This window comes from Dunckerocampus dactyliophorus, chromosome 1 (assembly GCF_027744805.1).
Source record: "Dunckerocampus dactyliophorus isolate RoL2022-P2 chromosome 1, RoL_Ddac_1.1, whole genome shotgun sequence".
NCBI classification, from domain to species: Eukaryota; Metazoa; Chordata; class Actinopteri; order Syngnathiformes; family Syngnathidae; genus Dunckerocampus; species Dunckerocampus dactyliophorus.
The window spans coordinates 50,857,023-50,870,970 of NC_072819.1; the positions used below are offsets into that span (position 1 = coordinate 50,857,023).

Genomic DNA, 13,948 nt, shown 5'->3' on the forward strand with positions numbered 1-13,948 from the left:
TTTTTTTGTTTTTTTGTTGGCACAGCTGCAAATGTCTACCTGGGAAGAGAAGCTAGGCAAGAAGCGGAGAAAGCTGTGATCTTTTAATCATGTCTGACACACTTACAACTAAAGCCCGAGGATCTATTATATAGAGTATATGCATGAGGTAGCTGCAGTATGAAGGAGGAGGAATATCAAAAGCAACCCTGGGAGTTGCAGAAATGAATGTGTGCTGAAAGGCGGACAATCAATGTAGCTGGAAGTCTACTTTTGTTGACTACGTTTCACGCAATCATTCTAAACACTGCTTGCCAACAAGCCCCAGATCACTGCGTTTTTCTGCCATGTCCTTGCAAATGTTCCAAAGCATCATTTCTACAAGAGTATTTGCAGTCCCTTGAGACACATCTCTCTCCTGTTCAGCCCTGGACTTCTCCACTGATGGACGGATGTGTGAAAGACACACCACAGAGAATGACAACGCTACAAAAAACCCTGGTAGGTGTTGACAATCGCTGCTGCTTGAAAGTCCCCTCCAATCAAAACCCCGCTGAAGCTGCGCTGCAAGAATCTTCAATCATGTCCTTGTTTGGCTGCCATCAAATAACAGCCCTAAAGCTGTATGGCGGTGCAACCAGGAAACTCTAATGTGCAATTGTGAATTTGACAAACATTCTGGGGGAAATAGGGGATCAGTACACACATCCCAACAATCAGTCATTCAGTGGAGCCTTGCTTAGTGTACGCCCTGGTTAGCGTGTTTTTCGGTTAAAAATGTTGAAAAAATGTCGGTTGAAAATGTTTGCATATATTAATACACTGTGCGAGTCCAAAATGGGGTAGTTGGGATTTTCTGACATAAAGATGTTTGACATCCCCATCAGCAGTGGAGTGCATCAACTGTGACTTCCCCCCCAACAACTGGTCCCCTGAGCCCTGTTCTGGTCGGAGATCCGTGACGTGGAACATAGTTCCACTTAGTTGCTTTGACCATTTAAGTAAAGAGTTTGGCTTCTCAAAACAATGTGCGTTCAAAAGAGTAATACATTTGCATCACAAAAATGTCTCGTCAAAAAAAATCAGACCTCACCAAATGGTTTGGCGTTGTATTTGTCTTCCGCCGTGTCCCCGCACACTGTCGCCGGTCCATTCTTGTGTATGTGATGAAGATACTCGCATCTTCTTCCGCGACGGAGTGCCGCGGCCATCGTGTTTATGTGTGTGTTCCACACCGTACTGTTTTGAGAAGCCAAACTCTTCCGAAAATTCCAAAGGTCCCCTATTTTTTTCATATTGAGGATCATAGTATCCGTAATTATTGCATTATCTGGATCAGCCTTTGATATTTTGTTGAACCTGTTGAAAACTTGTAGTGTATTTTTTTTCTGACCACTTTTTGTGGACTTATATACACAAATGCCGAAAATGGTCATATCTTTCAATGTTAAAGTATCCTATAAAAACTGCCTGGGTCCAAATACATTTTGGGGGTGATCCGGATCACCCCCAAAATGTAATCAGTGCTTCCATATCCCATTTCCAGCAATTCCTGAAAACCTCATCCAAGCCCATTCAAACTTTTCAAGTTATTTTGAACACAAACAAACAAACACATAAGCACCAACAAAAACATAACCTCCTTGGCGGAGGTAATAAAAACACATGGCTACTTTTGCGCCTGTAACCTATGGCAAGCTAAAGTTCAAAATCTGAACCTCTGGCCCTCTTCCTGTCCACCACTCACTCTGCTCCCTTAGGGAACTCATTTATAGCAACACATACTAGCACGACTCATATTTATGTCTTATTTTCTCTTATTATGTCTGCTATATTGGATAATACCAGAGTAAGGGTGACTAAAGGGGTGTTAGTTCATGTGGAGAGGGCTCTGATAATGGTACAAAAATGTATTAAGAAAGCCATGAACATATTTTCTATGCTCTAACTACAAAAAATGCCCATTTATTAATAAGAATTCCTACTTCACAAAAAGTCACTGATCGCATGTCATGTCTGGAATCAATGAAATGCGATACACGAGGGATTACAGTAATAGACATGGAGAAGGGGTAGGATTAGATAAGATCTGCTTCTTCCTACTCCTTTTTGTATTGTGCAAATGTAACCAATTGATGTTTCATAACGAGTTAAACACGTCTGAAACAAATAAACCATACCAAGCTACCATTTTTGCGGCAGCAGAGATTTCTCCTCTGACCGCCGCTTGTCCTTATCTCCATCAGGAAGAGGACAGCGGCTCCCTGCAGTGGACTGGATTCTCTATCAGGAGGTGAGGAAGATTGTGCTTATCTTTCCATCGAGAACGGACAAGGAGTGCGATTTAAGGAGTTATGGATAGCTGGCATGGCAGGGATGGCTACCACTGGCTACCTTTCTGGGAGTGCACCGGTACATGTATCTATATGGAACCGCTCAATACCGTGGTTTCCGTTCGATAGCACGATGAATTGAACAATGACACATGACATCAGTCAGCTGAGGTCAAAATCCCCACGGGCGACAGCAGCCGCTCCTGTTGCGGCCGGCGGCAGACAGCGTCTCTAGCGGCACGCAAAGCTGTATTTTGCATTTTTATTATCCAAATGCCAGATAAAATCAGTCAGTGGTAAAGTGCACATGCATACAATAAAAGTCGGCATTGCATTTCTTGCGGTTTGTTGCAGCCACGCAAAACCTTTGAAAAAAGTTGCGTGCCCTGAACTCCACTACAGAAATGTGTTTTTCTACATTTACTTGTTATTGTTGCTATTATTTTATGATTAATTGAAAATTCATTTTTTGTGTGTCGCCTTGACTTCGGCTGTATTGTCATTTTAAGAATTGCTTTTGTTTGTTTTTTTTTATAATTGTAATGTTTAATAGCTAATGTGCCTAGTTTGACTGAAATACTACTGAATCTATGAACGGAAGTATAGATGAATTATGTGTAATTATCTTAATTCATGTTGAATTGCATTTGAATTGCTGGCGTTATTCAGAAGTGGCAAAGGGAACACGTCGAAAGGGAAATGAACAAATGCATCAGCAGTTGATGTGAGATGTATTAGCAATTGTAAAATGTGTTAGCAATTTGATGTGAAACAAAGAGGGGGTAGGATTGAATAAACTCTGCTTCTTCTACATATATATATATATAATTTATGGGACCAAACCAAACTGTGAATTTTACGTATTTCTGCACCCCTACTTTCTACATGGCAAGCGTCAGGTGAGCTTATCGAGGATGCATATTGTACATCCACTGGTTGGTTTGTGGATGCACCACAAGTAAAGTACACCCGACCTTCCACTTTTCCTTTCTGCCATTGTATCTGACATGCAGCACTTTTATAAAAGGTTATTTCATTTGCGTCAAGTCCATTAAAAAACAATATATGCCTTTATTTATTTTACAGCGAGACACATGAGCCATTCAGCTGGTCCCTCATTATCCCTCAAGGCTGAAAGCAACTAGCACCACCGAAACTCGATCTTTTATTCGTATAGCCACCGCTTGTATGATAAAACCTCCACTATAGCAGCTTTGAGCCTCACCATGTTGTCCTTTCAGGTGAGCAATTTATGAGTCACACAAACGAATGTGTCTGGGAAAAAAACTCAACATGAACCTGATAATTCTAATAAATATTGTTGAGTCGGATGTTCCCTCATCTTTCATTGGGTTGATGTACTTGGGATGTCAGCATTGGGGGTGTCTAAGAATATCCGACTGTTCAACGATTCGATTTGGAGGAGTCTGAGTCGACAATAAATCCCACCGTCGAATCATATGAAAATGTCATGTCATCACGATTGTAACATTCCGACTACATGGGGGGTGACCACGGTTGCTGCTGAGAAGCCTATTTTGATACAAAATCAGACTCATTTGTGTTAGTAAAGAATTAAGAAATGCACGATGGCGGCACATACACAAAGCAAAGCCCAGCGTCTCTTCCAGATTTGCTTTGGACATTGGATTTCGCAGCGCAAACCTTTTTATCACTGAGCTTCCACTCGTCCATAAGATCTCCAGAGTACCAGAGTCTACGCACAGTACTCAGCCAGGCGCTCGGGTGCGAGGAAGGCATGGAATGCGAGCTAAGCTCAAACTAACCTTGCACAGACTCCCCTTCCGGAGCATCCTCGCTAGTGTGCAGTCTTTGGTAAATAAAATGGACGAGTTATGGCTCCACGTCACCCACAGTAAGACCGTTGGACTGCAAAGTCATGATTTTCACAGAAAAATGACTAAATGGCAACATTTGACAATTAGTCCACTACACCACAATCTAACGATTTAGATTTCAGGATGAAAATCCTGAGTCGAAGATAGCCCGAGTCAGTATGGTGAGAGATACAGTGGTGTGAAAAAGTGTTTGACTCCTTCCTGATTTCCTGAGGCCAAATCATCTTTGCAGGATTGTTGTCATTCAGCCACATTGGAAGGTTTCCCAGCATGGAGCGCCTTTTTAAGGTCATGCCAAAGCATCTCAATAGGATTCAGGTCAGGACTTGGACTAGACCACTCCAAAGTCTTCATCCATTCAGAGGTGGACTTGCTGGTGTGTTTTGGATCATTGTCCTGCTGCAGAACCCAAGTTGCTTTCAGCTTGAGGTCACCAACAGATGGCCGGACATTCTCCTTCAGCAGAATTCATGCTTCCATTTATCACAGCAAGTCTTCCAGGTCCTGAAGACCATCACACTACCACCACCATATTTGACTGTTGCTATGATGCTCTTTTTCTGAAATACTTTCCTGCCAGATGTAATGGCCAAAAAGTTAAACTTTTGTCTTATCAGACTAGAGTATTTTCCAAAGGTCTTGGGGGTCATCAAGTTTTTTTCTGGCAAAAATGTAATGTTAATGTTGTTTTTGTTCAGCAGTGGTTTTGGTCTTGGAACTCTGCCATGCAGGCCGTTTTTGCCCAGCGTCTTTCTTATGGTGGAGTCATGAACACTGACCTTAACTGAGGCAAGTGAGGCCTGCAGTTCTTTGGATGTTGTTGTGGGGTCTTTTGTGACCTCTCGGATGAGTCGTGGCTGCGCTCTTGGGGTCATTTTGGTTGGCCGGACACTCCTGGGAAGGTTCACAACTGTTCCATGTTTTCGAAATGGCTTTATAACCTTTTCCACACTCACAGATCTCAATTAACCTCAATTAACCTTTGTGTTTTAAAAGGGGGCAAGCAATCACTTTTTTTACACAGGGACATGTAGCTTTGGATTTTTTTCTCCCTTAGTAATTAAAAGTTTCATTTAAAAACTGCATTGTGTTGTTGACTAATATAAAACAATATGTTTGATGATCTGATACATCTACGTGTGACAAACATGACAAAAAATAAATAACTCAAGAAGGGGCAAACACGTTTTCACACCACTGTATCTGGTAAGACAACAAAAATGGAAAGAAAATTGAAGACTGCTCACTTAATCACAAAGTGTTTGAGTGGTAGCGTTGGCTCCGGGAGAAAGCTTCCACCTACACCATGCTTGTGAAATGAATAGCATCTACAGGAAAGAGGAGTGATGGCAAGGAAGAGAACGTGCAGGGAGGAGTGTGTGGCGAAGAGGGTCTACAAAAGAGGTGCGTTCAGTCAAAATGAACTGTGTTTTCCCCCCATTCTGTTTCAGGTCCTACAGGTATCTTGGAAAGTCATAGGGGGCCTCCTTACCGTTCCGTAGATCACTTCAAAACAGTCAACCATTGCAGCACACAGAAACCCTCACACACACATACACACACGTTGCTCTTTAGCAGGATTTAATCCTTAATCCCTCCCTCTCTCTTAATGCTTGTTTTCTCACTGTAAACCCGTAGCATGGTCGGGAATTTATTGCCCAATATCCACGGTAGATATCATGGATAATCCTGGTGGAAGGAGTGCAAGAAAGAAGAAGGGAATTGAAGATGGAAGAGGAGGGGCTGAGCACAGCCAGCAGCATCAGTAGAGGACGGGGTGCGGAGGTAGGGGAGGGGATTTTTGGCTACTGACGCCTTGCTAATGCGCTGACTATCCGCCTTGGCGTCGCAGCATTTTGCATCCATGTCACATTAAAGTGTCATTTTGAAGCTATTAATATACGGTTCCTGTCCCCTGTGGGATAAAAATGAGATAAAGCATAAACCACAACGAGACAAATGCAGAAGCTCTCTGTTTGCTGGAGACAAATGGCTCGCGTGAGCAAGCTTTGTCAGTAAAAAGCTGCCCGGCAACAACCAGATTGCTCCTTCCACTCCCAAATCCTGTTAAACTTCTCCAGATGCACGGTAGAGAGCGTGCGGTGCCGGTGCGTCACGCCGTGGTACGCCAGCTGCATGGCAGACAACAGGAAACGAGTTGTCTCGTGTGGTCAAAACAGCGCAGGAGATCACAGGCATGACACTGCCAGACCTGCGTGCCGTGTACACTGGGAAGCCAGGCGCATAAGCAGGACGCAACACACCAGGTGACTACCTGTGCACACCTCTGCCCTCGAGGAAGAGATGCCACTCCATTAAAACCTGGACAAACAGACTAAGTTACAGCTTTTACCCCAAGGCTGTGGCCTCCATAACTCCACTAGCCCCTTGCATCTCTAACACACTTGCATGCAAACAATTGCTGGACATGAACGTAACGACCTGCACAATATGCACACATGAACATCACTTATGATGATGTGTATATACCATCATGTATATACATATATACGCTATTTTCCAGACTTGGTTTTAATAGTTTGATTGGTCCTGCGACTTATAGTCAGGTGTGACTTATACATGATATACTGTATCAAATACAGTATATGCATAATTTAACATTCTCATCAGTGTTTCAAGTTTTCCTGACGCAGAGTGGCCGGTGTAGTAGAATACTGCTGCAATAGCGCAGCGAGCACATACGCAGTGAACATTCACACAGGAGCTGCTGTCAGCCACAACTCACACCAGTCACTGGCACGCTCCACACTGCTCACCATGCTAACACTCGGAAACTACCAGCTAGCTGACGTCACGCATGTCACTTCCCAGGGCGCACCTCTTAAAGTCACAGATTTCACAACACATATAACATCTTACATATATTCATACTGTGGGTATTGACTAAGAAGTCAAACACAAAGCGGTGATCATTTATGAATTAAATAGTTTTGAATTGAAAATGTGAATTGAATGTTGTGAATTGAAAAATATGGTATTTTAAACAGCAGTGTTGTTTAATTAGGACACTAATCATGTCTATAGCTTGGAGATTGTAGCTGCTGCGTCAGCCATTGACTAACTAAATACACATATGATTTTCACTCTACTGAATTCATTTGTGAATACAAACACAAAGTTTTCCGTGTTAAAATTTGGTTGTTTGATATATTTCCGCACATGGGGACGCGTCCAGGCATCATGTCACGTATTAAAAGCACCTCCGAGAACATTCTGACTTTTTAATGTATCCATATACTTAAAAAATGTACTTATTTCAGCTTCTGTAGCTTTAGTTTGTCTGCTTGTTGGTGTAAACATTACCTCCTCCCTCTGGCTTCGTCTCCTTCTCTTGTGAATTTAATGTTGCTAGAAGCGGCGCCATGAAACTCGTAAAAAAACAACCTTGCTCTGATGATAGCTCCATCATAAATACCAGCTAATGCGACTTATAGAGCAGAATATACACTTTCAAATCATTATTTTAGTCTATTTAGTGTTTTAAAACTGCTGTTTTGAATCATTCTTTGTCTATTTTTATTTTCAGCTTCTGTGGACAGAGAGTCACCAAACTAAACTGTGCTGTTTGGTGATCTTGACATTTAGCAGTAGCAGCCCCCCTGCTGCTAAAACACACAAATGCACTTGAACACAACACAGCAAAAGAAGACTTGAAATGTTGATTCTCTAATCATAGCTCGTGGTTAACTTGCCTGGCAACACCCCAGCAAGCCCAACCCGCCCCTCTCCTGATTGCAGGTAGCTGGGTGTGTTGCTTTTACAAAATGTTGTGTGAAGTGGCTCTTTTCTCTTGAAGTTGCTGGTGCGCTTTTCTGGTAATGGACTAGTTTTTCTTCCCTGTGAAACTGCTGGTCTGCTCACCTGGAAGCACAACAATCACGCTTTTGAGACAAACGCAGGTAGATGCTTGCTGTTCAAGCCTCTGTGGTTGTTAGTGACATCTAACTCACATCATTCTCGCAGCAAAAGGCAAAAATTGTACTTGTATGTCAAAGGTCTGACTAAATGAGTCGGTGGTTTCAATGGCTGCCGCTGCTTAGTGTGTTTATGGGGTAAGGGCCCCGCAAAACTTCCCCACTAGCTCTCTCCGGAAAAACAGACAAACAAACAAAAACATACCCCTGACACCGGCTTCACCGAGCTCAGTATATTTTCTTGGCGCATCTTCCACAAACAGGAAGTCTGCCATTGTATTTAATCGGCTGGTCCAGGGGTGTCCCGGCTTTCTCCACCGAGGTTCGCATATTGAAAAATCAAAGGCTGCCCGGGCCATTTTGACATTTTTTTGAACGCTGAGAAATGTTTTGTATTGAAAGAAAAAAACATCCCAGCTTTGTGTTGTCGGTGACAGAGCGCGTTATTAGCATGAACTTTTTGTCTATACGTTACATTTTTTGCTGTTTTTTAAAATGTATTTCTACAAATATTTCTACTTTGTTCTTGTACATTTTTTCTCATAATATTATGACTTTATTCTGATAATATTTTGACTTTATAATTGTAATATTATAACCTTTTCCCAACCTAATTTTTCCAAAACTTCAGCTTTATTCTTTGTTTTGTTTGTTACTCATATTGCGACTTTTTTTTTCCCTTTCTTATGTTTAATGTGGAGTCATTCGACGACAGCTTGTCACAGGCAAAGCCTAGCGATGCCAGCGCGTCGTCACTGACCTTTCAATCTCATTGCCGTTTGACTTCTTACTTGGCCTGGCTGTCACTCTGCGTCACCGGCGGCAGCTAGCTTTCCGCCTCGCGTCCGGTCTTCAGACACCAAATGTGGCTTTGTTTTACGACAGCGACATTTTGTCTTGAAGACATACAAGGAATGCGGTTAGTTCGGAGCTTGTTTTTGTTTTGTCCCACGGGGACGCTACAAGTGGCTGTCACTTACTAACACTTAACAACGGGTTCGGGCGCGCCCGTGGACCAGTACCGGGCCATGGCCCGCTTATTTGTCAATGAATGTAAGGATTTTTTAATGGAAACTTGCTGAACACAGATTGATGTGTTTGTATCACAGGAATATAAATCGATGTCGTGGATGAATCGTTACACCCCTACTTATAAAGCCGAATTCTGAAATAGACCCAGGCAAATATAGACACAAACTTCATAAGATAAGGGAAAAAAGTGCGTCCCTTGTCAACTCAATACGGAACGTGTACTTTTACCTGGTTGCACATGTGCGAGTAGACTAAATATTTACTCGCAATTTGTCAAATTTTAGTTGCAAAATGCAACCATTTAGTCGCACTATGGAGCCCTGGAATAGGAAGTCTGCCGCTGCACACAATGTTACAAAATCCTCAACAAACTGTGATGCAAGGAAGACATTCACTGTTTTATTAATAACAAAATGTCAATACGCACAGCCACACTAGCATGCACTGCTAAACTACGCTAACTCAGCCAGCTTCCACCCACACTCAGTGACCAGTAAGATATCAGGTTCCAATTTTTTCCGCCAATCTAGCCGATGTTTCAGGTGGCCGCTTCGACGTGTTTAGTTCTTTTTTGTGAGGAGATGTCGCCATGAATGAGCGGTCCGTGGGGGAAATCATTCCCGGCACAAACGTTCCTTCTCCTCACGATGACAGCACTTCATTTTTACAATACATTCCATTTTTTTGCCAATGCTGTTCATAGGGCTCTGGGTAAAAGGGGCTCTGAGATTTGGTAATCTGCCGTAGCTGTGTGAGATCACTGTCGGGCCCACCAAATTTCTGACATGCCAGAAATTGTTGTTATTTGACAGGTCGGAAGCAGCCAAGTGTTCCTTATACCGCCTGTACACTACACGACCTACAGCGTAGAATCGACAGAAATGAAATTGCTGGGGAGCTTAGTCGAACACTTGCTTCGTTGAATGACTTTAATGACTACTGTATGTCGAGCACCAATAGCTGCCTTTGAGGCACAGTCGCACATCCACGTTGTGGATGACATAAGGCAACAAGCATGGAAACTTGACATGTATCTACTGATAGTGCAACAACAATCATCACCTGGCCTTTTCATAATCACAGAGTATACGCCGACGCGGCAAAGTGAGTCCGTGCAGGAGGCCGGTCCTTGTTTTGAAAGATGCCAGCATAGTTAGTTCTGATTGAGACATCGCCAGTCCGTGCTCCGAGCTAGGAAGCGGCTCGCAGCCCAATTAACTGATAAATGCTGCCCCACCGGGGGCTGGCAGATAGACGGATCAATGGTGCCACGGTGAGCTGAGCAGCATGACTTCTACAGGAAATACACATAGTATTCAGGATTTACCCTCAGCTGTGACCAGTCTTCATCTTGCTGAGATATTATGGATGACCGTATTGTCTGAATTGTGTGAAAACAGTTTGGGAATGTTGTGCAACTTTCTTTCTTCCATGGTTATGTAGCCATAGCACACAATATTCTGTGTGCCTTGAAAGATCCGTCCAAATCATCTAAATGGGGTGTCTCTTGAAAAATGGCTGGGATTGAATGAGTTAACCGCGATAAACAAGGGACGACTGGAGGACATACTGTACTCATGCATTCAAAGACAAAGCCTGTAAGAACAGTGTGTTTGTGTGTGTAATTCTAATGTACAAGCACATAAGTATTATTACCATATAAGCATATTAAATAAACACAAAAACATAGGCTAGGGGTATGTGTGTGTGTGTGAGAGGCTATATTTTTATGTCTTATAGGTCTTATTTTCTCTTATTATATCGACTATTCTGGACAATAAGACTGTAAAGGTGACCACAAGGGTGTTATTTCATGTCTAGAGGGCGCTAATCATGTTGAAAAACACATTCCAAAGGTCATAAACAGGTTTTCTATGCGCTAGCTGTGGAAATATTCCATTTAGAAATAAGGAATCCTACTTCACAGAAATTCACGTTGAGTCTGGAACCAATTAACCGCAATAAACGAGGGCTTACTCCATTAAAGGAAGGCGCCATACTCCCCCCCTCGCATAACCAGCGCTTTCGTTGCAAACTGCATATTAACAATCCAAAGGCAAAATGTGGAATTCCAGAGCGCGGACTTGCTGATCTGATCTTGTCGCTGTGTGGGGGACGTCGCCACTCGTGCCTCAATATCACTATTGGCAGAAAATACGCATTTGAAGACAATACTGTTATTATTTCTTTAGTGTTCCAGTTACAAAAGGTGCATTGACTTTGATAGTGTCCTTCTTCATGGCCCACAGCTTCCGCCCACGCACGGGATCACAAGGTCACCACTTTGGAAGCAACCCTTTGTGAGACAATGACGCACGCTTGAGATACAGGGGAAGAAACAGGAGAAAGCCGAGGGTGGTAAGGACACAGAAGGAAAGTTTTCTCTCACATAGATGAAAAGCGAGATGACTGGTGACCTCTGCATAAGCCCAGACAAAAACATTAAAGTGAATAGGCACTTAGTTTCTGCTGTATTCAACAAAACGTGGCCACTCGAGCCGCAGATATCCCAATTACCAGCTCTCATCGTGATGAAACCTTCGCTAATGTTCCACAGATTGCCATCTATCGTTAGTCATCCTTGAAAACTTTTATATTCCCACCGAGAAGCAGCAGACTAATTAGTTAAGAAATTTGGATAATTGCCTCGACTCAAACTGCGGCACGAACGAGAAAGATGACCACAGATGAGATAAAACACAATGGCACTAATAAACAATAATAATGGGCTTTCCCGGGCTCCCTGAAGACAAAACAAAAGGGGAAATAATTGAGATTTGCTAAAACGCTGCTGCCTTTGTCTCTAATGACCTTAGCTAAACTGATGGTCTTGCTGAGTTGGCTTCATAGGGGAGTTGGGAGAGAGAAGACACTTTGTTTGGAATCGTGAAGAATTGTGACCCCCTCCGGCTATTGTCCCACGTCTGCATCGATTAACAATATTAGTTCATTAAACAGTTGCTCTTTTGAACAACTCGCCACATTTGATTTAGACAGACACTGCTATTAGCTACTGGAGATGTGCACCGAAGCACGGCATCATAATGGCACCGGGAAAAAGTATTCATCGGTGACGGCCACAAGGTGGCAGAAGTGCATTCGATAAGAGCTCGCCGTGTATCTTTTGCATGTAAAAACACACTCGACAGCAAGGAGGAAGTGGAAGAGCGTGGAGGAGTCTCGTGTGCAGAAGGTAACGCACTGCAGGGAAATCTTAACGCAAGCACACGCACACACTCGTGCACACACGTGCACACACACAGTTTAGTTCCAAATGTGAAAACTGTAAACAGTTCACGGTCTTATATTTGTAAAAAAAATATATTATTTTGATGTAAAACAGCCCTTTTTTATTTATGTTGTATAGTTGTTTAAATATTTGAGCTGTCACAAAGGCAAAATATTTGTGTCAAAAAGAGCCATTTTTCCTTCCTTTTTTTACTTGGAAGCTGATTTGTTCCTGAAACTACAGTATGTTCTGCTGCTGATTACTAAAGAACAGAAAAAGGTAGAAACAAACTTTGTTTTCCTGATGAAAGATGAGAGTCTAATCTTTCTTTTGGTAGGTTCCATGTTTATATAACCATAGAACACAATATTCTCTGTTTGCCAGTGTCCCAGTGTCTTTCTTATGGTGGAGTCATGAACTCTGACCTTAACTGAGGCAAGTGAGGCCTGCAGTTCTTTGGACGTTGTTATGGGGTCTTTTGTGACCTCTCGGATGAGTCGTCACTGCGCTCTTGGGGTCATTTTGGTTGGCCGGCCACTCCTGGGAAGTTTCACCACTGTTCCATGTTTTGGCCATTGGTGGATAATGGCTCTCACTGTGGTTGGCTGGAGTCCCAAAGCTTTAGAAATGGCTTTATAACCTTTTCCACACTCATAGATCTCAATTCATCTCAGTTAGTTATGTTTTAACAGGGGGGACAATCACTTTTTCACACGTCCATGTCGGTTTGGATTTTTCTTTCTCCCTTAATAATAAAACCTTTGATTGAAAAAGTGCATCAAGTGTTGAGTTGTGTTGTCATTGACTAATATTTACATTTGTTTGATGATCTGAAACATTGAAGTGGGACAAACATGCAAAAAAATAGGAAATCAGGAAGGGGGCCAACACTTTTTCACACCACTGTAAATACTGTATATGTATATGTATATACACAGTCAGGCTTCATTTATCGCTATTAATTGGTTCCAGACCTGACCGTGATAACTGAATTTCCGTGAAGGTGGTTCGTAGTTTCTGTCTGGCTGTGTGTGGAGGCATTCAAGTATATTACTTATCATTTTATTTGTATTATTGAAGTATTTAAATTCCCATTTTGTTCACCCTGCATGTCACAAAATGCAAAACAAATAAAAAGACATTGTTCTGTCCAAAATTTGTACTGATTCCAGCTTCATTCCAACCTGGCACCATTTAAGAAGTGCCGATTTGGCACCAGTATCAGATAACGTGTAAGCGGTACCCAACCTAATTGCTATGCAGCATCATCATCGAAGTGGGAAAGTCATTCTCGTGCACAGCGCCGTGCACTTTAATGTCTGGTACTTGTATTTCCAACCACGTCACCGAGGCGCTGCTTCATTTAAAAGATGTAATCCATCACCACCACAGAAACACCGCAAAGCAACTGGTGAATTGCTGCGAAATTCCTGCATTAAGTCTACTTTGCTCTGAAAGTTTGCTTTCAAGTGCAACTGCTAAGTAAAAGAGAAAATAGACCCTCGCCGGTGAGGGGGCTTTTGTGAAATAATGGGATAATGCCACACACGCACATGGGTCATATTCGCTTTCTGCTGTCAT

General features: G+C 42.6%; 1 protein-coding gene across 4 annotated transcripts in view; it reads right to left on the reverse strand.

Annotated features, from left to right (window-relative positions):
- Positions 1–13,948, reverse strand: part of LOC129185146 (neural cell adhesion molecule 2-like) — a 243,331-nt gene that overhangs the window by 146,306 nt on the left and 83,077 nt on the right. Inside the window, exon 1 of one of the 4 annotated variants that reach the window (XM_054781900.1) lies at positions 5,664–5,686. The exons of the other annotated variants lie outside the window; for them this stretch is intronic. The gene's annotated coding sequence lies outside the window, so the exon portion shown is untranslated. Of the gene's footprint in view, positions 1–5,663; positions 5,687–13,948 lie in introns of those variants that run through there. 4 annotated transcript variants of the gene reach the window in all.